The sequence below is a fragment of the Ambystoma mexicanum genome, chromosome 10 (assembly GCF_040938575.1).
Source record: "Ambystoma mexicanum isolate Mex_15411 chromosome 10, UKY_AmexF1_1, whole genome shotgun sequence".
In the NCBI taxonomy this organism is placed as follows: Eukaryota; Metazoa; Chordata; class Amphibia; order Caudata; family Ambystomatidae; genus Ambystoma; species Ambystoma mexicanum.
This window is the reverse complement of record NC_090932.1, coordinates 1,645,236,899-1,645,263,513: the sequence shown is the minus strand read 5'-3', so window position 1 is coordinate 1,645,263,513 and position 26,615 is coordinate 1,645,236,899. Positions and strand designations below refer to the sequence as shown.

The window sequence follows — 26,615 nt, the reverse complement described above, 5'->3', positions numbered from 1 at the left end:
TCACAGAACCCAGTGACATGGTGCCCTGCGCCCTGCTCACCCCTTTATCCCTTTCCACCACTCCTACCCCTATGCTACTCCTACTCTACTGCTACTACTCACGCTCTCTTTTTTAAAATGTAATGTGTTATAGTTAAAAACGTACATTTCTTTCAATAGCAGTTACATTAATAAATATCACCCAAAACCATTATACAAAGCAATACATATACAAACATACGATTAAAATTTACCAAAAAATGTTCAAATAATTCAGATGCAATTTCACTTTTCCAATCAACCAAATCCTATAAAGTCCTAGGTGCAAGCTCTTCCTTCTAGTGTTCATACAATTCCTCGAAAGACATGTCTTCAAGTTAGGAACATGGGAGATCATCACTGGCCCTAGACAAGTGCAGCGGGTCAGCACATGCCTAGCAGTTTCCAGTAACCCCACATTCATACAAATGCGGCAGTGCCTTTTATCTAACAGTATTATCTAACACAATGCAGGGCGAGTTGCCTCCAAAATAGCCAAACTATTTATTCTCAGTAGTAACATAAAATGGTGCAGTTTGGGGGGGGGGGCATTGAATCATATAAGGTTGAGGTCTCTTATAGGTATGTATCACATGTAAAACATGTGTATAGGATGTTAACTTTTCTAGATGGCAAATGGAGTACCAACCCTGTTCCATTTTTTGCTCAAAGTTTGGATCACAAAATAAACCTCATTCCAGTTTGGGCACCAAACAATCATTGCCTGTAACGCTCACCTGATTCCCGCAGAGGCGCCGGTCTTGACTGGGTGAATGCCGTATCTTCAAAGGTGATGTGTAACACACGGTTGGCTCTTTGGGCTGGACCTCTGTGCACTGTATGTCTGACTCGAAGAGTAAGATGTCTTAGGTAAGTGAACGCCGAGCTCTCCATCTGCCTCGGGGCAGGGTGCCGTAACCAGTTTCTTCACTGGATAAGGGTGCAGGCCTCTTGACCTCAGAGGACTGCTGTCCGTCGTTAACTGCACGAACGGTAAGTTCTGGGCACTTCAAATGTCTTAAAAGTCTTTTGTAATGATATCTCTTGTTTTGCAGGGTTCCGGCGATGGCGGATGGCAGGCTGATGAGAGTTGAGGATCGAACCCGCGTGAGGAATAGAAGCGCCTGGAAGCACGTAAGTAAGCGCTTGTAGCCTGCTTCACGATGCGCACTAACTGTCCCTTTTATCTTGCAGGTACAAGTTCGGAGCTTTAGAGAAGCTGAAGGGTGCTGGAATACCCACTGGATTCGGCGTGGGAAGGAGTAATGGCACGTGAGTAATAAAGTTGCCCAATGTCTTTAAACGCACCTTCTTTTGTCTTTCAGATGCGGGATGCAGCGCCGAAGGCCTCCGGAGCGTGCGAAGAGCTGGTAAGCTTTTGTCTTTCAGATGCCGGAATGCAGTGCGAAGACCTCCGGAGCATGCGAAGAGTAGGTAAGCCTTTGTCTTTCAGATGCCGGAATGCAGCGCGAGGCGTTGGTGACAGCCGATGGACCAGGTACGAGATGCGCTGCCACTGAAGACCGTAGTGCTAACCTGTTCTTTCTTTGTCTTTACAGGTGCTGCTGAAGACTGGATTCCAGGATGGTAAGCCTTTGTTCCCTTAGGCCCAGGATCAGAAGCAGAAGACACGATGAGCGTTCTGCTGCAGAGAATGCAGAATAACACAAAGCAAGATTCATCCATCGGGTGTGGTTTAAATAGCCTCCTGTAGTGCTTAGGTGTCTCCTTCCACAGCCACGCCTAGGTAAGAAAAGAGTTCCTGCTTTCCAGAAGAGTTCCAGTATTCTGAACCTAGGGAGTGGCTCCTGCCCCACCCAACAGGAAAAGTAGTCCCAAACAGAAGAGGATCAGGGGTTCAACTGGCAGGTAAGTAAGCAGCATGGTCTGCTGCAGGTAAGTCCACCCAAGCATTATGAGCTTCCAGCGCTGGGACTGGGCATCTTTATGAGCCTGGTGCCACTGGCGCCAGGACAGGGTCCAAAAGGTCCCAATTGGGACTGGCTGGCACTCGGAACCGGGGTTATGGGTCTGCTTCCAAGGGAGTCGGGCAAGTCCTGATCTTTTGGAAGCAGAGATCATGACATTGCCAGAACCAAACTTACAAATTTTGCAGTTCCTCTTTTTTGCACCTCCAAACCCAATGGGCCTCATTACAACTGTGCCGGTCCTGAAACAACGGTGCCAGTAAGCCTACTGGCACAGTTGTTTCAGGACCAGCACAGTACAACTCTGCGGTCGGGACGGCACCCGCTCGCATGGAGTCCTATGGGAATGGGGACTAACAAAATTACCGGCGCCCGACTTCCCGACCACCGGACTTGGAATAGCCCAGTGGCACCGGGAAGTCGGGCGCCGGTAATTCATTATGGGTCCGGCAGCAACCTGTCGGTTTAAGGGCACGATTACTGCCGGACCCGTAATTAGGCCCATTGTCTGTAAATAATAAACATTTAGGATTGGTCATGGCCTTAATATAGAGTAGTCCTCTTTTCTTTAAAAGCGTGGCCTCCATGGAGAGGAAAGCTAATTTGAGTCACAGTATCTCCATGGGGACACAGGTCAGAAGGCCTAGCACTTTTCTCCGAAAGAGACACTATTTTACTCGGCCATGTCAAATCAAAACTCGAAAGACACTCAAGTCGATATATCAATGCAGGACAGAAAAATTGTTTAGATAGGCGCATAGTACCACCCAGAGTAAAACCCGCCTTCTGTCCTGAAATTTCACTCCAAGTGCCATTAACTGAAGACCTTTTTTGCCATGAGTACTTATGCACTCTGAATATCCCTTGCACCCCTCCATCGCCATGCCCAGGTATCGATAGCCATCAACATATGCTATCTCACAATCCAATATCATTAGGCTAGGCTTCCTGACTTTGGAGTTCGCAAACAAGACCACCTCGGCATAGCTCATGGATCGATTTAGTTAGTCCCATGAATGTGTATTCCATGAACACAAGATCGTCTGCATATGCTAAACAATTAATATGCTTCCAATCGATCTTAGGGGGACATCCAGCCACCTCGGGCAGACAATGGGGCAGGTCCGCCAGGTACAAGTTGAACAGTAGAGGGCCCAATACACAGTCCTGTCCTACCCCTCGGACCATAGGGATAGGGCATGTTAGAGACCCCTCAAAGTACAACTTGACCTGGACCGTATAATCCTCATGAAAGAACTTAAGGATATATAAATTAACTCAGGGCAACCGAACCCACAACCTTGATCTACAAACAGTATCAAAGGCTGAATAAAAATCGACAGAGAGCCTATATATCAGGTTGATTATTAGTTTTTGCTCTCTCAATTAGCAAATCTAAGTTGTGAGTGGGAGCCGAACCCGGCCTAAAACCCATCTATAATCTATCAAGGATACCAGTTGTGTTAACCCATATTTGAAGTTTGCCAAGAATGAATGATGCAAACAACTTCCCTGTTATATCTGTCATTGACAGAAGTCTATAGTTACTGGTTAACATTCAATCTTTTTTCTGAACTGGTATCGGTATAGCTGTTCTCCAAAACTTGCGAATTTTCCCAACAGTCAATACCATCTCAAATAACATACCAAGATTAGTTGCCAAGAACTCTGGTTCATTTTTCAAGACACTACTGGCTAGGTCATCAGGGCCTGGTGATCGAGGCATTTAATTTACCAATTTTGTACAATATGTCACTATATTCTATCTGTAGGCTAGGTACATAATTGGCAAACCTATTGGAAGGCTCATTCTTTGGCATTCCATAGGATGATTTTATTTTGAGATGTTTAAACCATTGTGCCCAATTCACTGGATTCAGAATCTTTCTGTTTCTATTACCCTTGGCCTCATCCAGAAAGCTCCATGTACTCCAGGTATGTCTTGAGTTCAATGCTGCCAGCATCCTGTGGCAACGCATGTCTACACGAGGACTGCCACCAGTGCACCAGTTTCTATACTTATTTTTGATTTTGCGAACTGTTATGGCAACACTAAGGGGGTCACAACCATGATTTATAATCCGACAAAATTCACCCAGCATTTGCCTCCATTTGTCCCTTCTAGCCTTATCATATTTTCCAGTTCTATGATCTTCTTGAATCACATATGAGGTTTTATGAACAGTCACCTCACCAGGGAACTGCTGAAACCACTTCTCAATTTCATCAATATCCATCTAATCCAGCTTAGTAAATAAACTGCTCCCGCTATCATTAATACATCTACTGGCCCTTGCAATATTGTGCACTGACCAATAGATGCGATTGCAAACTTGATTTGTGTCAACTGCACCGATTTTATGAGATTTATTAAATCGTCCAATATTTATTGAGATAATACTGTTGCATGATCACTAAACCCATTTGGTACAATTGTCATACTGTCTATTATATGTAGGCAAGGAGAGTTAACAAAAAAGTTATCTTGTGTTGCTTTACTTTTACCTGAGGAGTAAGTATAAAGTTCCCAGGACAATCCCCCCTACATCGCCCATTCAACTGACATAATTCCATTTCTTCCACATATTTCACCCAATTCCTGCCCTGCACATTTGATTTATTCTACCTCATAGTTCTTTTACATTCAATATATTCAAATGTATCAGTTTCATTATTAGATTAATGCATTAATGATTTATTAGATTTTGGATTAAAGCGCTATATAAACACAATCAATACAATAAATACGAATAGATCCACAATAAGCATAACAATCACTGCCCTATGTCACGCTGTCATTCTCATCTCCATCGGTCCACCCCAGTAGTAGATTGTATAATGTCTCAAAGATAGTATTCCTAAAATCAGACCCAAGGGGATTGTACACATTTATGAGCAACATTTGCCTCTGCAATCCTTCATAAATTGCACTGGTCTCTACTGCTAATACGTAATTTGGGCGATTAGATTTGTCCAGTCTACATGCGGCTAATCAATGTCTCACAGCGAGAACCATGCCACCATATGGTCTTCCCACCTCCCTTGTTTACCCAGGTATTTGGAAGGAATGGTAACTGCCAATATATAGATTGGACGTCACTCATGTTTCCTGCAGAAGAACTATTCCATTGCAGGCCAGTAGTTTAAGAGATTCATCAGAACCCAAAAGATGCCCAAAACCTTGAGTGCTCCAGGACAGAACATTCAGCCTTCAATGTACTTTACTTGCAAAGGATGGGAGGGATTCAACCAGCCATTTCAAAACACGCTGAACTTCTTTGAGTTGCCCCCTCCACCCAATCGTTTATGTTATCACCACATAAGATCTGATGCATGGTGATTTGATTACAATCGCTCCCTCTCGTATCTGGATCAGGCATTTCTGGATCAATGTCAAGCTTAACACCCAGATCCATACATTTCAGGCTGTAATTTCTTATTACCGCTGACTCAGAACTTTTACAATGTATCCGGGTCACATTTGTATTGATACATTTTAAGAGTTATTAATAGTAATCCTATTCCAACACCTTAGTACTATAACCAGAGGCTTTGGTAGTAAGGGGACAATTACTTTATCAGGAATAGAACTAGATTCAGCGCCATTAGTACCAGTCATTGTTATGTCAATCTCCTGTTCACATTTGCCCAACTCCTCTATACAATTATCGCAGACTATAGTTTTATCCGGATTAACTAACCAGCTGGTCAATGTCCCTGCATTCTTTGATTTGCGTTGTTTTTTCCCTGTAACCCTCTTTCTAGCTCTTTTAGTAATTTTCCCCATCTCATTAGATATTTTCTGCTCATCCATAGTTTTCAAATTAACTCTAGCTTTACTTGTATGGGTTCTCTTGCTTAATGCCAATTCTGCCTGCAGGTTTAGTATATTCCAGAGAAGGCAGAGGATTTGCTCAACAGCCATCTCTACCACTGGCTCAAATATTTTATTAATAGCAATGTCAGGCCTATTCAACATGACTTCATGAACAAGATCTGCTTCAAAATGAGTGGTGCATGGTTGAGAGACTTGTTCATTTTGGCCAGAGTTTACACACAGTTTTAGCAGCCTTTTCATGGCAAACTGTATTGTGACCACAGATGAATGTAACTGTGCATAGCACTGGGTTCCAGCATTATCCTCCTCTTCAGAGACTGTTGAATCAATCCTAGGAAATGGGTTTGGAGAGGCAGATAAGTCTTTAAGCAGAGGTGACCCCACCTTCTCAATTGTTGGTGCACCATGTTGAATTACTGGCTTTTCCACAACTGATGCAATACTTATTGTAACGAGTAACATGGGTCCAACAGCAAATTATTGTCTATGCCCTCATAATTGGAACTTTCCCCAATAGATTGCCCATTATATATAGTTAGTTCCATTTGTTCCAGCAGTTGCCACATTAGTCGATTCAATGACTTGTATTTAACCAGTGTTCAACAATGGGGGTTCAATATGGAAGAACGATGTTATTTTACCCTTTACACCAGTATTCTTGTCGGGCAGTGTTCAACACAGATTGCATTTTCAAAACAGCCTTTGTTTTCCGTTTCACAGATTATCTTGTGACCTTTGCTTTATCTTTATTCAGCATCTTAATAGACACTCAGCACAAAGGTCTCAATACACTATTCTGTAGCCCACACTTAGACGTGTCCGAGTTTAAATACTAGCTCCAATATGGACCTGACCACTTCGCTTTCCCACAGACAGCGAGACAGCACTCACTGGAAGCACTTGCGCCGAATGCGTGTGGCAAGCTATTCTAATGGTCTTACGGGAGGGCCTTGGTGTTCCACCAATAGGTTGAATGAAGCTCGTGATTCTAACCAATCAAATCAATGAGTCTCGTAAGACTCCACCAGCAAACTAATATTCATGCCGGTACAGGTTCACTTTATTGGCTATTCTTTGAATCCACAGAGGAAGATAACGGGTGTGCGACAGCGAGACAGCTCCCCCCCGAAGCACTCGCACTGAATGCGCTATGGGGTCCATGGGCGTTGTATTGCTCAAGGCCTTTTAAATTAATACTCCTTTCTGGTGGCATTGTGGCGGGAAAAGGCCACTCTAGAGGCTTTTTACTTAATATAAAAATAATCCCAGGTGGGCTGGCTGAACCCCTTGTGGCTGCAGACTCCAGCAGACAAAGTGTGCTGGAGCCTGCTGGTGTTATAATGGACGCGGCATCCCTTGCTATGTCCTGCAGCCAGTGTTTTGGTGTTTTCTGGGATGCTGCCGCAATCGCTGGTGTCTTCCAAGTGCACGTCTGCCCCAGCTCATGTGCTGCTTCTGCGGCTTGGAGGCCGCCATCACAGCAGGTAAGGAGGTGTGGGGAGGGTGCTGTGAGAAACCAAGTGTGTCTCATCCACTAGTCCTCGGGGACTTGCCAACCAGGTGGCCAAGACATGGCCATCACTTTTGGATCCAGTTCCTGGGGGTGGGCCAGTGCGGGAAGATCACCTGGGTGAGGGATCTTCAAGGAGTGGCGGTGTGTCAGAGGATGGTGAGATGCTGTATTCCCCCTTTTTTGTTCATCTACCACATCCTATTTTTTAGGATACTCTGAGATCCCAACTCCCCCCCCCCCCTTTTTAACAAAAACACTTGGTGACAAGAGTAACCAGACTAACTCTCTCACATCGTACTGGACATGTCCCGTTAATTGGCAAAGTCGGACATTTTACATTAAGTGCATACACCTGATACCAGTTAACTCTCCTCACACGAATAAAAGGCAACACCTAAAGACACACTGAGCAAGACCGAACACTAGTACGAGCAGAACCTCTGAGATGAAGGTACACCTATTTGAGCAGAGCAACAGACCAAGGGACGAGAGCAGCAGGCCAAAAACCCCAAGACATCCCTACTGGAGGTCGCTGCCTTCAACAGACTGCAAAAGACACTTGGAGAAGGCCAGATCCCACAAGTGAAGATTTCATTGTGTTTCAAGGACACCAGCAACCATTCCGGTTGAACAGCAGAGTTGGGGAGGCAAGGCCAAGCCTGTGGTACTAACCTTGACTAGTGAATTGGCAATCGCAAACCAAGAAAGAAGCGCACACAGCCGGTGAAATTACAAGTGACCTGAGAGACCTGTGTGTGTTAAAGAGAATGAAGTAGCAACATTATATCACAAGTGAAAGCTGCATGCTTGTGGATGAGACATGAAGAAAGGCAGACCTGTGAATGAACTTTAAAGTAAAATACAGCTGTAAGATCAGCAATACTAAGTAATGGAGTGGTCCGGAGAAAGGAAATAGCACACTCGAAAGCCTCAGTGAAAGGCACTTTGTTTAAAGCAAGAAGAGTGAAAGTAAACAAGTGAACCTTGAGTCAAAGTGGTCGTGTGGTGGTCTGTAAAGAAAGCCACGCACATTCAAAAGACTTCGATATCCGAAAGTGGTCCGAGCCCAAACGAGGGAGACCCGGAGGAAAATGAGCTTGGGGAAGGGAGCCCCCTTGCAACTGTGTGTTGAACTTTATCGTGAGAAGTCTGAGCCCGGCAGAGGGGGATCTCTGAACGTTTTGGTTAAAACACAATTTTGAAAGTCAGAAAAAGAGACTTTAAGGTGGAAGGCCAGGCGGGCCCCATCCACATTTGTGAACTGTGCATTGTGTTGGAAGCCGAGCCAGAGTGTGTCATCCCGCCTACAAAGATCACCTTATTCCGTGATGCCTAACGCAGAGAGGACAGCTGGTTCTGCCACATTATCATTTGACCACCGATTTTTCCTTTTGAATATATTTCTCCTTTTTACACTTTTTGTACATGAGATCGGGCAGGCATTAGGGTTTGTTAGCATAGGCCATTTTGATTCGACAGACTCCACTAGGACTGTTAGGTTTATCGTTTGATGGTCAAGACTACTCCCATTTTAGTTATAGGGCAAAACAGGAGTTTCTACAATCCCAACATTTTCAATAAAGGTTTTACAAATTGTATCCATTGTGTCAGTGTCAATACTTGTGATACCATGCCTTCCCTACATTGCCTGGTCACTCAGTCACCCGTGTTGGGTTGGGATGGGGCGGGCTCCCTAACCCCTTGACAGGGCACAACGCTTGCCCTGTCATAGTAGCCTTCCAATCATTCAAAACAATCCCAACTTAGTCCTGCGTAGGCCTCGACTGCATACAACACAAACTGGAACAATTTTCTTGAAGTACATCCAAATCAAAGGTTTTAATATAAACCATCCATGTTCAACATGCCATTCTTTAATATGAGCTATCAGAGGCACAAACTTTGATCCAACTCTGGACTGTTTACTACCCAACCTCTTGTTGATAACTATTCTCTGCAATCAGTATTGGGAATGCCTTAGGAAGTGCTGCTTCATGCATGGTCCTTATTACTATGTTGAACATTGGGCCACATTACGAGATTGGTGGTAAATTTGACAAATTTCCACCAAACCTGTGTCATGTTTATGTTTATGAATTTATAATGTGCTCCCGGTACCCACGGGCTTAAGGGCGCAAAACATGAAAAAGTACATAACGTGAACATCAAAACAGACAACAAAGAGCTATTCATTAATAAAATGATGTGCGCGAGTCATGGAGCATATGGGTTTATCACAGGAGTCAGAGTGGTGGCAGGGCAGTGTTAATTCCCATTTTTGGACTCTTGGAATTTTGGTGGAATTGCCATAAGCAGCAATTTGCCGATTTTTGGGGTTAAAGTGGAGGATTAATCCTCCACTTCAATGTCAAACTCGGAGTTTGGCGGTGGAGTAACAACGCCAGTAATTCTGCTACCGGCCAAAAAAATGGCATAACAGAATTACCGCCACTTTTATACCACGCCACCAAACTTGTAATAAGGCCAGTTATATTAGACCTTTCCATACTAATGTCCAATACATTATCTTAAGCAAATGTATGAATGAAATTCAATGTACATTGCAGTTCTACTCTGCTTGGATCACAGAGGATAAAATCGTCTGGCATAGTTTAACCATGATATATACAAATCATGCCCAATGTATAGTGAAATTCCGCCCAGCCTCCACTGCTCCTTTAAATCTGATGCGTTACATAAACAGGGGGCCAGAGCCGAGCCTTGCATTAGGCCTCGCTCAGTTGCAATATTTCAAGTAAATTGTCCTTCAATGTGCAAACTAATCCTCACAGATGTGTTCCTGTGCGAGAGCATTAGCAACTTCAATAATCCATCATCAATTCCCCATCTACTAACTTTCAACCCAGAATATTACATTGACTTATTAAAAGCTGCGAAACAAAATCGATGTATGCCACATAGAGATCTATTTGAAAGCTAAGTAACCTTCCCAAAAAGGGCATTAAATATTGTGTTCCAGCTGTCAGAATTTACTTTAGCACTACATTTACTAAACCATCTTGGTGCCGGGTCACTTGAAGTTTTTAATTTCTCTGTTCTAGACGATGTCAATTTTAGAAATCACCCCATTCTAATCTAAAAGCCCTACTAGCACAATGCTCTCCCCTATGGGCTTTACTGATCCATATGAGATCCAATATTTACATCATTCCACATTTAGTTTGATTGTTCCTTTCTCTGTCTTAACATCCTCATCAAACAGTGGCCAAGATGTAATTGCATCTTTGTTTTTAATTACATGCAAAATGTCTTGCCAATTATTTGTAGTTACCCTTATGCAACTTTGGCCAACGTTGATATTGTTTTCTTTTATATGTTTGGTCCAAATGCTGGGTGTAGGATAATCTCCCATCTACATTTGTTAATCTCCACATTCTTTACATTTCTGTTCGCTAACATCCACATCGATTTTGGATGGCTCATAAAACACAAATATATAGGGAATTTGTGTAGGTTTAACATGGCACAGTTGTATGCTCGCTTATGGCATAGTCATGTAGCTGATAATTTATTAACTCTGGCATATGCTCCCTTTGTATGTGACCACAACAAACAATTCATCCGCTTATTTCTCTGTTCCCTTCCGAGATCAGGACTACATTAAGGGTTACCCCTAAAAAAGGTACGATTACTTTCCACTGCCTTTGCAAAAGATAGTTACTTAACTACTTTGAAAATGATGAGAATGCCAAAAATATAATCAATTGTGCATTCCCATTTCTTAAAGTACATTTTCCAGGATGTTTCCATTCATTCTTTCAATAAGACAAAATACATCCAAGGAAACGGCCCAATCCTGACCTGAAAGATCCTTTCTATGCTTTCTAAATACATATTTACAGATGTCGGTCGTAATGTTATCCACTTAACAAGTATCAGGGCACTTTGAGTTTAAATCTCCCGCAACACACAGGCTCTTTTACCCATCAATGCATAATTTCACACACTTAACCCTCTACAACAGGCCATATTTCATATTTGTCTTTTGAGGGGGTTAGGGGAGGTTCATAGATACTTACGTACACGCATTCCTTTCATCACCTTACTCTGCTCCTCTCAATCCCCCAACCCTCTGAAATGACAACCACCAACATATACGATTTACCATCGAAATCTCGTATTTTTGTACAGAGATTCTTATTGAAATCAACAACCCCCCACTGATCACCCTCTTTTCCACTCAATACTGCCGTCCAAGGTGAAGGCATTGGTCAATCATGCTCCCAGGAGCATAATGATGTCAATGGTTTGTATTAATTTTAAAATCTCAGGGTTTCTTACATACCAAACATTTACTTCCCTCAGACCCCATCTCTCACACATAGTCTGAATCAATACAATCCTTGACCAACGTTCATCCTAGTACATTTTATTCCCAGATTTTTCCACAAGAGTTTTGTGGTACTAACACATTTTTCAAATTACCCTAACATGATGCAAATTCACTTCTTTTAGGACGGTCGCCTTCATTCATAACATATACTTCAAAGCCCAAAGCTAGAAACCAATCAACTTCTAATAACTGCCAAATGGCCGAGGCAACACACAACTACTGACACCAGAATAAAGTTAAAGGGTATATTAAGCAAAAGTAAAACATAAGACTACTGCATGAAAATAGTTTGATAGTTGGAAGGCAAAGGTTCTTGGGAAATGTAGTCCTTGAAAGTCAGATTGTATATGAAGGAAGGCAAATAAAAGGCATTCAGCAAGTTCTCTCCTGCTTTGTGGTTTCTAGAGCTCAGTTCTTATCCTTTCTTCTGGGGACAACAAAGCCACTGTCCTCCCTCAGGAATTAAGGGCTTCCTCCCTTTTCCAACTATCGCAAAAGTCCTCTTCTTGGGGCTGACCTTATCTCTGTTACTTACTCCCCTCTTCTGGGACCAAGAGCTATCCCCAACTGTTACACATCCAATCTCTAGAGGATCAAAGTCACTATCTCCCTCTCTTGCTTCGCTGTAGCACACCCCTCTTCTGGGCTCGTGGGGCTCTTCTCCCCCTCATTGGAGCCTACCCCACACCTGGGGATCATGGAGCTCTCCTCTTCTGTTACACAGCCTTTCTTCCGGGGGTCCAAGTCACTCTCACTTACTACTTTTCACTCCCCCTTCTCTTGGGTCGGATCGCTTTGTTCTGGTCTCAAAGGGCTCTCCCTACTCCTCATTGGAGCACAAACTCCCTTCTGGGCTCACTGGGCTCTCCTACCCCTCACTACAGCTCACCCCTCTTTTAGGGCACCAGGGCCTCACCTCACCCTCATAGGATCGCACCCTTGTTCTTTGGCCCAAGGAGCTATTCTCCCCTTCAGTGGAGTGGATCTCAGTTCTGTGCTCAAAGGGGTTCTCCTAACCCTGATGCTCTCCAGCTTTCTCAAAAAAACACCCATCCTCAGCTCCCAACTCAGAGACACTATCTGTGAATCTTAGCCCAGTTTAAAAGTCTTCACCGCCCTCCAATTGGCTAAGGGAAAATTTCAAATTAACTAGCTTCCTATTCTGTAAACATGGATTTCTACAATCTGGCAGGTGGACAGACTATAGAAGGTCACCCTAGTTCTGATAAATAGGGATACTCTGAGGTTAGCCAAACCCAATCAGGGCTCTGGACGGATGGATCTCGAGAAGACGCTGAGACCGACTGGTCCCACCAGTCCAAGGGTTCAAGCAGCGCAGAGGGCTTTCGCAGATCTGGTAGTCCAGCAGGGCTTCACTGGGTCAAACGCAGGAAGTGATGCTAGCCCTCTTTGGGAGACGGCCCACGGATCTTCAGTCTGCTGCTCTTCTACACAGGACACTTGGCTCGAATGTGGATCTGAAGAAATTGCTGCAGGTGCCCTCTTATCCTAAATCCTGGCTGGAAGCAAGTCCAAGCCCACGAATGGTAAGGATCTGCACCATTCAAACAGCCATCAGTTGTCCAATCTGGGACCACTGTGGGTTTGACTCTTGCACACCCCAAGACTTGTTGACACAACAGATGTCGAGTGGGACCAGACAGTCCCACCCACTTCCTGGGTCCACACAAACACATGGCACAAGGGATTGCCTGACCTGAGAAGGCAGGAAGAAGGCCAAGAAACAATATGGACAAAAAACAAGCGAAAAATCTCATGGCAAAGCCATTTTAAAAAGGCAAAAGCCATGTTTAGTAGTCAGACTTTGTAAACGCGAATGTGCACAAACAATACTGCAAAAATTGTAAAAATATATCTGCTGCCACCAGCTTGTCTTTAGGCACACATAAAAGTAAACAAAAATACCCAGTGTAAAAGACTAGGGTGATACAAAAGTAAGATGCAGCGTTCACTATTAAAAAGTTACCCAAACAGATAAAAAGTAAAAGACAAAAGGGAAAGTTTACCAGTACTGACAGTCTGAAGGACTGGTCAGTTTCCCCATGACAAATGAGCAAAAGGCCAGGGGAGCGAAGCTTAAGGCTTCACTTCCCCGTAAAAATGTCAGGACAAGTTCAAAAACAAAAGCAAAAGGTTTGGATGGCCATAGATTATGAAGGGAAAGTTGCCTAAAACAGAAATCTGTCCCAACATATTCTAAGCCAGAAAAGCAACATTTTTTAAAAGGTTTGCTATCATTTTGGATTTCTTCAGTTTCCCATGCAGGAGCTAGTGTTCTGCCTGGCCTGGCTGACTTTCTGCACAGAGGTTCATTCTGTGGGTTTCTGGTGTTTAAAATGCCACAACAAGGGCCAGGAACAACTCTAGTAAGTTCCCATCTAAACAAACCCGTTTTTCATTTGGGGAAGGAGTAAGGAAGTATTTTTCTCCTAAAATGCTGCAGCTGTGAATCCCTAAAAGATATTCTTGAATCTGCTCCGGGGTTTGGATTTCTAAACCTGATGCATCTTGGAAGATGTAGTTCTGAATACCATGTTTCTTTAGGACCTGGTAGCTCCCAACTAGCTGCTCTCTGAGGTGGTTCAGGAATAGTTCAGGACTGGTCCAATCAGTTCTACTTGGTGTAGCTGCCACTAGTTTTCTTATCTTAGAGTATTGCCACCAAATTGTATTAGATATATGGGGTATACTTTTCCTTAATTTCCCAGTAGGTTGGCTGCCTGTTCTTCTGCTTGGGAGGTTTTCCAGTATAACCTGGGCTTGTTTTCAGTCAGGTTCTTCTCCTCTTCCATGGTTTCTTCTGGGATGCATAATTAATCCACTGACTGAATTCAGGAAGGCCTGTAACCCAAAGCAGGTCTTATGATAATGCCGGATTTGCCCTAGCCTCCACCTCCCATGATCTATTCCCCTTCTCTACTAATAACTTGGTTGTGTAGTGATGCCCCCCACAACCAGGAAGGACGCTTGGTACTTTGGTTTTCCACAGCCGACTTTCCTGAGCTGCGATGTCTGGGTGAACTGTGTTTACTTGGCTTCCAGAGGCAAACTTGGCATTATGTCCACCCAGTTTACCTTTACTGGTACCTGGAATCTCCTTTGGGGCTTGTGGGAAGGACCATATCAATATCTGGATTTCTTTCTTTCTTTCTTAGGACCCATCATTTTGTTTGTGCTTCCTGAAGTCTGGTAAAACATTATCATGGTTATGCGTTTCCATCAGATCTGGGCTTTGATCTCTTTCCAACCCTGAATCAGTTTCTTCATTGGCAGTCTACCTCACTGCATGGTCTTAAAAATACTGTTTGTTATGCATCATCAGAACAGGAAATTCCCCCGGTAGGCGATTAGTGTCATAAAGGTTCTGTCCAGCCACTCTCCCCGGGGCACTAGAGGCTAACCCTCTGAGATGGTAACTATCAAACACTTTTCAGATCACTCTTGTGCTGGTGGTCTGATGTTCTCTAGGTTATGGGGGTCTTCTTAAAGTCTCATCAGCTTCCCTGCTGCCTCATCCAAGTGCAGGGAATCTTCCGACATCCTCTTCCAGCTGGACACTGTTGGCCGGGCTCACTGGATAGATTACTTTCTCGAACCATGGTGGATATTTCAAAGCCGTTGTATTGCATGCGTTCTTTTGTCTGGTGAGTTACTCAAAATATTTCTACCTCTTCTACCATCAGGCGGACGTGGGGACCACATTGGCTCCCCTGTGGTTTGGAGACCTTCGGCAGGAAAATTTTTCTCCTCAGTTTTTTTCTTTGCTCTTCCTACAACTCTTGGGAGGGCTCTGTATATCAGACTGCGTCATAGTGGAATTGGGCAATGATATCTCCTGTCTTAAACTTCTGTTGGGTGGAAGAAAAATGTGAAGAGAGAACAGCAAGGTTGCTTGGATGGTTTGTAGACACCAATGCAGTAGACACCTTCCGACTTCTATCAATGATGGTGGCATTTGAAGGCATGAAATATCTACAACAGTTGGGGGGGCAGCTCTACACTCAGGCCAGTTTCAACTAAAACCCTCTCTCTCCCTGGGATCCAGTATTCATAAGCACTGCATAGGTCATAAAAGTTCTTCTAGCATGAGCTACTTGTTGGAATGGGGATGTGGGCCTGAGCAGTCAGGATGTGAACGCTTGATCCAGGTGTTCTTGGTTTTCCCTCCTAACGCAGTAATCTCCAAGCAAGGGAACCTCACCAAAGACAAAGGAGGGTGGACCTAACCTGGTCTCCGGTCTTAAGAGAAGAAAAGAAAAAAGAATTTGGGATATGGGCTGAACTTTGTACCAGGTTCTGCGATCCCACGGATGACACCACATGTCACACGGCTGAGGGAACACACAACTACTGCACTGGAAACAAGTTCAATGTTTTTAGTAAGCAATAGGACTACTGAATGGAAATGATTTCCGGATGGCTGTAACAAAAGGTTACTGGGAAATAAAGTTCTTGAAATCAGGATTAGATATGAAAGACAGCAAAATAAAAAAGGCTTTCGCGAACTTCCAGGCAGGTCAGTCTTCTGCTTAGAGATTTCTAGAGCTCAGCTCTCATCCTTCATTCTGGGAACCATAAGGCCTCCCCCGCCTTCCTCAGGATTTTAGAGCTTCCCCCCTTTTCCATGTATCCCAAACATCCCCCACTTCTTGGGGCTCTCCTCACCGTTTACTCCCCAATTCTGGGGCCAATGGGCTGTTACACATGCCCTCTCCTGGGATCAAAGTCTGTCTGTCTCTATTATAGCACACCCCTCTTCTAGGGTGTTCTGGTTCTCCTCTCCCCTCATTGGAGCAGCTCCTCCCATAGGGTACAGGCAGCTCTTCTTCCCCTTGTTGCAGCATACTCCTCTTCTGGGAATCAAGGGGCTCTTCTCCTCTGCACTGTTGCACACCCCTCTTCGGGGCTGAATGTGTTCCCCTTCCCTGGTGCTCTAGCTTTCTCAACAAAACTCTTCTCTTCAGTTCCCACCTCAGAGACATTGGGGATTTTAGCCTCAGTTTGAAAGCCCTCACTGTCCTCCCACTGGCTGATGTACACTTTCAAACTGATAAGTTGATTGGCTTCCTATTCCGAGACAGTGGTGGAATGTCTTAAAAAGGTCTGCCGCCATTTTGGATTTCCTTCAGTTCGTTTCCCATACAGGAGCTGGTGTTTGTCTGATGCTCTGCTCCCGCCTTCCCCTCCTAGCTGTCCCCCTGGCACAGTGCTTAGCTTTGGAGGTTTCTGATGTTTACAATGCCATCACAAGAGACAGGAACACCTTCAGTAAGTCCCCCAAATGTGCAGAATCGTTTTTCCTTTGGAGCAGGGGGTAGGAAGTATTTCTCTCCTTAACAACTGCACCTGGAGGGCACGGAGAAAAACTGTTGTTCACAGGCAGTGCTCCTTGGAGGAGGGGGGGAGATGGGATGTGTTTGTTTTTCGCCTTTCAGGATCCACACCAGTTTATGAAAGGGTCTGTGTGGGTGTGCTAGCGTTTCCCCATAGCATATCTTTCTGAATCCCTAAAAGACATTCCAGAATATGCTCCAGGTTTTGGATTTCTAAACCGGATGCATCTTCACAAATGCAGCCCAGAATAGCCTATTTCTCTGAGACCAGGTAGTTCCAAACTCTGCATTCTCTTAAGGCGTTCAGGGATAGTTAATGAATGGTCCGGTCAATCCTACTCTCAGGTGAACTGTGGGCTGGATGTTAGGGTTCAGGGCTCGGCGGCATCCCGCAGGTTAAAGGGACCCACTTATCTTGCAGCACAGAATCCATTTAAGAAGCCTGGTGCTCTCTTTGGCCATAGGATCCGACGCTTTGCAGCTCTGTTCCATAGGCAATGGAGACTGCCATGGAAACGGGCTGCTGCTTCCCGCAGCACATAGGAACTACATGTCCCATCATTCCAGCTTGACTTCCCGAATACCGCCAATTGGAAAACTGAGCCTCACTCTGATCCACTCATAACACTGTGAAGAATGGTGAACACTGCTTCCTATTGAAGTTACTCCCAGCATTTTCCTTTGAAGTTCCGTCTACGGTTACCTTGTTTTCAAAACCCCCTGTGTATCTATCGGATCTCTGCCTGCCTAACGGACTGCCTTTGAACTCGTCCTTTGCTTCGTTTGATTCTCCTTACCATTTCCTTTGTATCTGACCTTTTGCCTGGCTAACAGACTACATTTGAACACGCTTTTGCTACGTTTGTTTACCATTCTATGTGTACCAGACCTGCGCCTGCATACACAAACCGTCTCCTGATCAAAACATAGAACTGCAAGTATATTTCTGCTCTTGCTCATTTCCTGATCCCTCTACTCTGGCCTTTTGGTCATACTGCCTGCATCACTCTGTATGGGACCCTCCTCAACACTGCATCTCCTAGGGAAGCGTCACCTGTAAGTGCACTCGGGACGCTTTGCAGTATCATGCATCACCCCGACCCTAGTGCGCTCCTCGTTCCGTCGGGGTAGTTCCTGTACTAACCTTTCCCCTTTTTTTTGTTTTATCCCAGTCGTTGTGGAACTGCTTATTGATCATACCTCCTCTGCACCACACTGTAAGAACGCTACTCCCTTCATTGGAGGCACTTTCCTTCTCTTATAGGAGTTGACCTTCCTCACATCCAATAGATAAGTAGTGATCATTCTCTTCCTCTAGGATAACCATGGTGGGGCTTATTAGAAGATGATCAAGCAACCATAGTTCAGGTATATCTTAGTCAATTCAGTCTTACTTGGTCATTGTTGTCACCACATTACTAAACAGTGTTTATTCCTTTACAGCTGGTGGTCATAGCGGTCTGTGCTCCCGCATATCATTGGAAAGAGTTCTATCCCTCAACAGAGAGGAGGCCCAGGTTTAGGTCTAACTGGGGCTCTGCAATCAACTCAGGTTCAGTCTCTGCGTTGCACCTGGCATTCCATCCGGTGAGTGACACTGGATGCGATGTGGACACTTCAGCTTTGTCACATAACAGTCCCCATTATCTGGGAATTCAAATTTGAAATCTTGTGGTAGAACAACAACTTTGGTATTTGGTTGCTGCATTTTCAAGCTGTGAGGCACTAGTGCCTAAGCAGACTTTTCCTATATACAAAGGAAGGCTCCATTCGTAATTTTACACAACTGGAAAGATGTTTATGCTGCTCCTGCCGCATGTGCAGGTTTGACAGACAAACCTAGTGTTGTCATATGTATGTGTTAATTTGTTTTACTTTTGGAAACTTTTATTTTAAGTAACTTTGTTTTGTAGGTTCACATGGTTCTAACTTTCATGTGAAGATATAGGGCGAGAATAGAATTATGGCCTTCACATATTTGTGTTGTAATTTGTTCAAGTATTGTGTAAGGAAGGCATGGTATAAAAGACATGCAAGTGATCACAGTTCAAGATTGTTTAACTGTAAAATGGGTGAGATAAACGCCTAGTCTAAACCTAAATCTAAGATGGCAGCAAGCTACGACCATTAAATAATAATAATAATAATACCCTAGTGGAGTCTAGTAAAATAAAGGCCTACACTAAAAAAAACTACTGCCAATCCTTACCGCTATGCTACAAAATAGTGTGGGATAATGTTCACGAGAAAAGAAAGAAGGGTTCACAAAATGATAAGTCAGGATATTATGGCCGGGGTCTCACTTCCCCAGGTTTTTAGCTCACAACAGTGGGACTCTTGAGCACAACACACTACTGGGCTTCTCTGGCACAAGCTTACAGTTCCTTTTCTCGATATCAGAGCCTGCTATGCCGAAGTCTATTCTAATGCAAAGTTTCGAGCTTCAGAGGGCCGGAAATGCTAAAAACAACAAAACAAAAGTTCCAACTGCTAACCTTCACATCGGGCGATTACTCTTTACCCTAGGATCGCCCTCAGCTGGACTGAGATCTTTCTTTGAGCGTCAGCCTCCCAAAACACTTGCTTATTTAAACAGACTTCCGAAGGGCGTTCTCATCTTGCTAGTTCACTCAGCCTAAAATCACAGTTTGCACAATGTTCAGGGAGCTAATTTCACCAAAATGCGAGTTGTAGGCGAAGGGAAATCACATGACCCATGCCCTCCGATGACATCATAGGAAGTGATGTCATTTGACTGCACCCCATAGTGACATCACGGGAAGCTATGGAACACAACCTTTCACCCTTGACAAAACAGGAAGTGGCATCACATAACATTGTTCCCAAGTACACAACGATTAATATAATTACGATATCACTGAATGAATCACCATAAGTATCGTTAATATCAATGTGTATAGACCCATATTACCAAATTACTGAGAATGCAAGCAGACGTCCAAGGCCAAACAATAATGATGTGTTATTATATAGCACTTACACATATACATACAATATAACCCAACCTATGTTGGTACTCATTTATAGACCTCAGAAGGATAAAAAGCTGAGTTGGTCTTGCCGGGATTCAAACCTGCAGCCTGCAGATCACAAACAAATCGCAGCAACAAGCACTCAACCCACTGAGCTATCTTACCAGCTACAGTAAAATGAGCGATTAAATGTCTGAATGTTCTCAAAGTAAGAAAGCAAATTACACTCTGTAGTAGATGCCATTAAACTGGTAACTGAGATTTAACAGCAGGCCAGTTCATCTGCAGGTCTGGTGCAAAGTTGTCCACATGTCAAGCCTGCATGGATTTACTTTTCAGGCTCCCGAGGTTGGCAAAATACATACCATTAAGAGGATTCATAACTGTGTATTAAAGAATTTAGAGTAGTGCAGGGAAAGCAGTGCATTCACACGGCATCCCGTTCTCTGGGCACTAGTTACCTCATACATTAAAACAAACATCCTGAACAGCATGCCATGGAAATAAGAAAAATAGACACATTACAACAAATCATTGTATTTATTTATTTATTTATTTATTTATACCGCGCCGAAGCCCGCAGGCATCAGGGCACCAAACATGTACACAAAGGACTTAAAGCGTACAAGCTACAGGACAACACTTAACATATATGTTTCAATCAAGAAGTGGGGCCAGATTAGTCTAAATGTTATTTATCGAAAGAGAGAAGTCTTGACCTTCTTTCGGAAGATCGTTCCATATGGTAGCCGCTATTGTGTGGAAAGCTGATCCTGGGCCATTTGTTTTCTTGTACCTGGTGGTTTCTAACTGGCCCTGTGCTTGGGATCTGAGGTCCCGCCTTGGTACGTACGTGGTCAATTTAGCTTTGAGGTATGCAGGGGCTGTGCCATAAACACAGCGGCGGGTCAGAGTAAGTGATTTCAATTTAATTCTGTCCTCAATAGTTAAGCCAATGGAGATTTCTCCTATCCTCACTGATGTGGTGTGATTTCCTTTTTCCTTTTATAATTCTCACTGTGTGGTTTGGGATTTTTTGACATTTTGTCCTGTGACCCATGTTAGCCCCCAAGAGGAGAGCGTTTCCATAGTCCAGTCTTGACAGAATGGTTGCTCTAGCAACTGTGGCGCAGTTCTCCTCGTTCAGGTAGGGCAGGATTTTTATTTATTTATTTATTTGCATTTGTTAAGCGCACATGCAGCCCGTAGGGCATCGTGGCGCTTGTTACAGACATGACTTGTTATACATACAATGAAGTCATTACTTAGTTGCAAGAGAGTAGTAAGGAGAAGATAGGAAAGGAAGAGGAGATGAAGTCGTAGGAGGAGCTAGTTGAACAAGGTGGTTTTCAGTTTTTTTTTCGGAAGGCAGTGAGAGAGGTTTCTGCTCTGAGTGTGCTAGGTAGTGCGTTCCATAGCTTCGGGCAATGTATGGGAAGCTTATTCCACCTGCTCTAGCTCGTTTGATGCGTGGCACCCTAAGTTGGTTGGTGTGGCATTGTCTGGTTGGTCTAGTGGAGTGCGATCTGACTAGAGTATCAGACAGGTATGAGGGTGCGGATAGGTTAATACATTTGTGTGCAGTGGTAAGTATTTTGAATGTAATGCGCTCTTTGACAGGTAACCAATGTGCTGCCTTTCTGGTTTGCGCGATGTGGTCCCGTTTAGGTATATTGAGGGCTGCTCTTAGTGCATTATTGTGTGTTGTTTGGAGTTTATTGAGATTGGTGTTGGAAGTGCCAGCCAATAGCGCATTACAATAATCTATCTTGGCTCCAATGGTGGCTCTGGCAATAGATAAGCAATTATCTTTGGTTAGGAAAGGTTTAATGGCATTAATGAGCTTAGTGCTCAGGGCGGAGGCAGAGACAATGGAGTTGACTTGCTTGTCCATGGATAGTGATGCGTCAATGTGGACTCCTAGTGTTTTAACCGAAGGTAGAACTGGGATGACAACTGTCTATGCAGAAGTTTGTGTAGAGTGGGTCGAGATTCTTGAGAGTGGATTTTTGGACAAAGATGAGAATTTCGGTCTTATCACCGTTAAGTGGTATGTAAAAATGGGTAATCCCTATTTTTTGTTTACGGGGGGTCAAAACTGTAAGAACGGATTCTCTATGACGGAAAAATTTATGAAAAAACAGATCGACTACCCCTCTCTTTAAGTCCTGTATGGGTCACAGGTGAAGATCAAGGTTAACCTATACACTATATTAGTGAGGTTATCGCCTTTTTGGGAAAAATTGCAAAAAAATGCAACTAAGTACAAAAAATTCTATCTTTTTAATAGTCATAAAAATACCTAAAAAACATTACAAACTTAACAAGACGTAACAAACTTAATACATTTTCAATCAAACCATTTAGTCATCATTCATCTATTCTAACAGGGGAATACTACAACTTAAACAGCATTATGCATAACAGTAAATCAAGATATGCATTAATGACAGGGGAAAAAACCATTAGATTTTCCCTTTAGCAGTCGACATATGTTTCGGCCCCTTGTAGTGTACCACCTCTGTCAACAGTGATCACTAAGATGAATATTGGGCCATCTTCAGGACAAATGGTTACTTTGTGGTAGATTATTCTTGTTCCCCATTGGGCACACTAGCACATCTATGGTCCATAGACTGAAGTTAGGACTATTGAGCTTGGTCAGACTCTCGGATGTGGCCAGGTGTTGCCATCTCTGGTCTTGGTTCAGATTAGCAACTTCTGTGGCTTTAATTTCGAGGTTGAACTTTGTATTTCTGGATTTCACTCGGTACCACTCATTGACAGGACATGAACAGTTATGACGTGACTCGATTCAAAAACACACCATTACTCTGCAGAACGAGCTCTTGCCGGTTTCGCAGACTTCCAGCTTTCACTCGAATATAAACAACATAGATCAAGGCAGCACTATAACCACCAGAATAACTGTTCATGTCCTGCCAATGAGTGGTACCGAGTGAAATCCAGAAATACAAAGTTCAACCTCGAAATTAAAGCCACAGAAGTTGCTAATCTGAACCAAGACCAGAGATGGCAACACCTGGCCACATCCGAGAGTCTGACCAAGCTCAATAGTCCTAACTTCAGTCTATGGACCATAGATGTGCTAGTGTGCCCAATGGGGAACAAGAATAATCTACCACAAAGTAACCATTTGTCCTGAAGATGGCCCAATATTCATCTTAGTGATCACTGTTGACAGAGGTGGTACACTACAAGGGGCCGAAACATATGTCGACTGCTAAAGGGAAAATCTAATGGTTTTTTCCCCTGTCATTAATGCATATCTTGATTTACTGTTATGCATAATGCTGTTTAAGTTGTAGTATTCCCCTGTTAGAATAGATGAATGATGACTAAATGGTTTGATTGAAAATGTATTAAGTTTGTTACGTCTTGTTAAGTTTGTAATGTTTTTTAGGTATTTTTATGACTATTAAAAAGATAGAATTTTTTGTACTTAGTTGCATTTTTTTGCAATTTTTCCCAAAAAGGCGATAACCTCACTAATATAGTGTATAGGTTAACCTTGATCTTCACCTGTGACCCATACAGGACTTAAAGAGAGGGGTAGTCGATCTGTTTTTTCATAAATTTTTCCTTATCACCGTTAAGACATAGGCCGTTCGTGGCCACCCATGCTTGGATGGTGGCGTATATATTCTGGAGGGTGGCTGCGTCCTGAAGGTAGCGTCCTGTGAGCGGGAGGAGTACTTGGGTACCGTCAGCGTAGTTGGTGTATGTGATCCCAAGTGTGTCCAATTTATCAAAGAGAGGTTTGGTAAAAAGATTATAGAGGGTGGGAGCTGTACATTAACCCTGAGGGACTCCATACCTGATGGTGGTAGGCTCTGCGTTGGCTATATTGGAAAACACTTTCATCACTCTACCTTCGAGGAAGGAGGTAATCCAGTTTGTGGCTTGTTTGGAGAAATGAGCGGCCTGAGTTAGATGGTTCGTGAGAATGGCATGATCGACTAAATCAAATGCCGCCGAAAGGTCTAGGAGGAGCAAAAGGGCCGGCTTGCTTTTATCTAGGATTAGGGTGATTTGATTCTTCAGATCTAGTAAAGCGGTTTCAGTGCCATGACCTTTACGGAATCCGGACTGCCTTTTACCTAGGACAGAGTTGTTTTCCAGGTAGGCCTGTATCTGCATGTGTGCAGCTTTATCTAGGATTTTTAGGAGAAATGGAACCGTTGTAATGGGCCGGTAATTGTTAGGTTGGGCGGGGTCCAAGGTTGGTTTCTTTAGGAGCGGGCCTACCCACGCCTCTTTAAGGCTGTCAGGGACATTACCCGTCTTGAATGAGGCATTAATGAATGCTGTGATTGGTGCGAGGGGTGCCGCACATTCTTTAATTATGTTGGGGGCGCAAATGTCGCCTTTGCATTGAGATGGTTTGTGCTGTTTAAGGATGTGGAGGGTGTCCGACTCGGTGATTGGCGAAAAATTGAATTTTGAGGTGTGCTTTTCTTTGGCGGTATTGACGGAGAGGGTCTGTTGGGGGTGTAAAGCCTTAAAGTGTTCTGCTATTTTATTTTGGAGAAGGTCTATTTTATTTAACATCGCTGTTTGGATGCTATTGCACCAGGCTTCATCCTTAACAATCTCATCTGTGCAGGTTGGGGGGATAGTGAGCTCTTTAAAGATGGTGAAAAGCTCTTTTGAGTGGAAGTTGGCTTCCATGATACGTTTATTGTAGGTTTCTGACTTTGCCTTGAATATGGCATTTTTGTATTTTTAAGAGATACAAAGAAAGTCTACTTTGGTGGCCTCACAGGGATTGGCCTGCCATGTTTTGAGGGCTTGGCGCTTACATTGGCGAAGATTTAGTAGGTCATCCGTGAACCATGAGTTAGAGTTAAACGATTTTTTTTCTTTTTTGTTTTCAAGAGGGGCTGCGGTGTTGATGGCCAAGGCGAGGGTGTTTTTGAAGATCTCTGCTAGAGTGTTGGGGTTGGAGGAGAACGGGGGTGCTAGGCAAGGGCTGTGGAGAAAGGGACGTATATTGTCTGCTGTAAGTTTTTTGGCACTTCTGGCTAGCATGGCCGGTGCATATTTTAGAGGTTTGGAGTAAGATGATATGGGGATGCAGAATTGGAGGCAGTTGTGATCAGACGATGGAAGGGCTGTGTTAGAGTTGAGAGTGGATCCACAGTTGTGATCTGCCACCCAGTCTAAGATACGGCCTTTATTATGGGTCGGGGCAGTGACTATTTGTGTGAATCCTAGATCTGTGAGGTTTCTTGCGAGAGTGGTAGCTTCTTTGTCGAGTTTATCATTATATCCAAGGTTTAGGTCTCCTAGAAACAGTGTTTTGGAAGTTTGTTTGATGTTTTTTCCAAGAAGATGGTTGACTATGCCTTTGAAGTTATTAGCAGGGCCTGGGGGTCTATATATGACGTGAATGTTTACAGTATTTTTGGGAGAGAGGGTAAGTTTGGCTGAGAGGATGTCAATGGTGTCTTCCCCCGGAGGTGGGAGTCTGTCTTAAGGCTAAGGTGTCTTTAAAAATCAGAGCAACTCCACCTCCTATTTTGGTTAATCTATCCTGTCTTAGGATCGAGTATCCTGATGGTACAGCTAAGCTGATAGTTGGGCCAGCGGCAGAATGCAGCCAAGTTTCTGTTATGGCTAACATATCTAGGTCCTGGTTGGCAATAATGTCATTAACTTCTAAAGCGTGGGCGATGAGTGAGCGAACATTTAATAACACACATCTAAGGTGTTGTTGTGGCTTGAGGTCGGTATTAGTGATGGATATTAGTCTGTATATTAGTCTTAGGTAGTAAGAACAGTTCTTATTTAACTGCATGACATATGCCTCCCTAATGTCTTGACTTTGTTTATGACTTATTTGGGTGTTTATCTGCAGGGACTCATATGGTTGGCTTAATTTGGCTCTGGCTTAGTTGGTCCCAAAGATCATCAGTTCTGTTTTCTTAGCGTTTGGACACAACCAGTTGTTAGTCATCTAATTTTCGATGATTTTATATTAGTTCCTTGGCCTTGGAGCTGTCTTGGGCATAATCGCCACTCGGCTTGATAAGCTGAGTATCATCGGCACAATGTGAGAAAAATATGCCGATTTTTTCAAGGATCAAACAGAGGTACCTGATGTATAAATTGAAGAGGAGCGGCGATAAACTCGCCCCCCGAGGTACGCCACAGCTTATTATTTCTTCAAAGGAGAAATTGTCTTCCCAATGGACCTTGGATTTCCTGTTCGTGAGGAAAGATGTTAGCCAGTCTATTGCTTCTAAGGAGAAATGTGCTCCCTTCATAAGTGCTTGCTTGAGTTGTTTGTGATCCAGCAAATCGAAGGCTGCGTTCAGGTCGAGTAAAATAGGAACACCAGCTTTCCCATCTTTAACAATGCTCCACATGTGAGACTGGAGGTGGATCTTAAACGTCTCGTTGCTGTTTGCAGCACGAAAGCCTGACTGTTGATTATGGAGAATCTTATTGGCTTCTACATAAGCCTGGAGTTGTTTAGTAGCAACCTTATCCAATACTTTGAATAAGAAATGTCAGTTTGTGATAGGAGTGCTCGGGTCCCTTTGGTCGAGTTCGAGTTTTCTAACTAGAGGTGTGACTGTTTTGATATCTGT

The 26,615-nt window shown here is 43.7% G+C and overlaps 1 protein-coding gene across 1 annotated transcript in view; it reads right to left on the bottom strand.

Annotated features, from left to right (window-relative positions):
- PPIL2 (peptidylprolyl isomerase like 2) overlaps positions 1-26,615 on the bottom strand; it is a 737,332-nt gene that overhangs the window by 369,111 nt on the left and 341,606 nt on the right. The gene's annotated exons all lie outside the window — the stretch shown is intronic.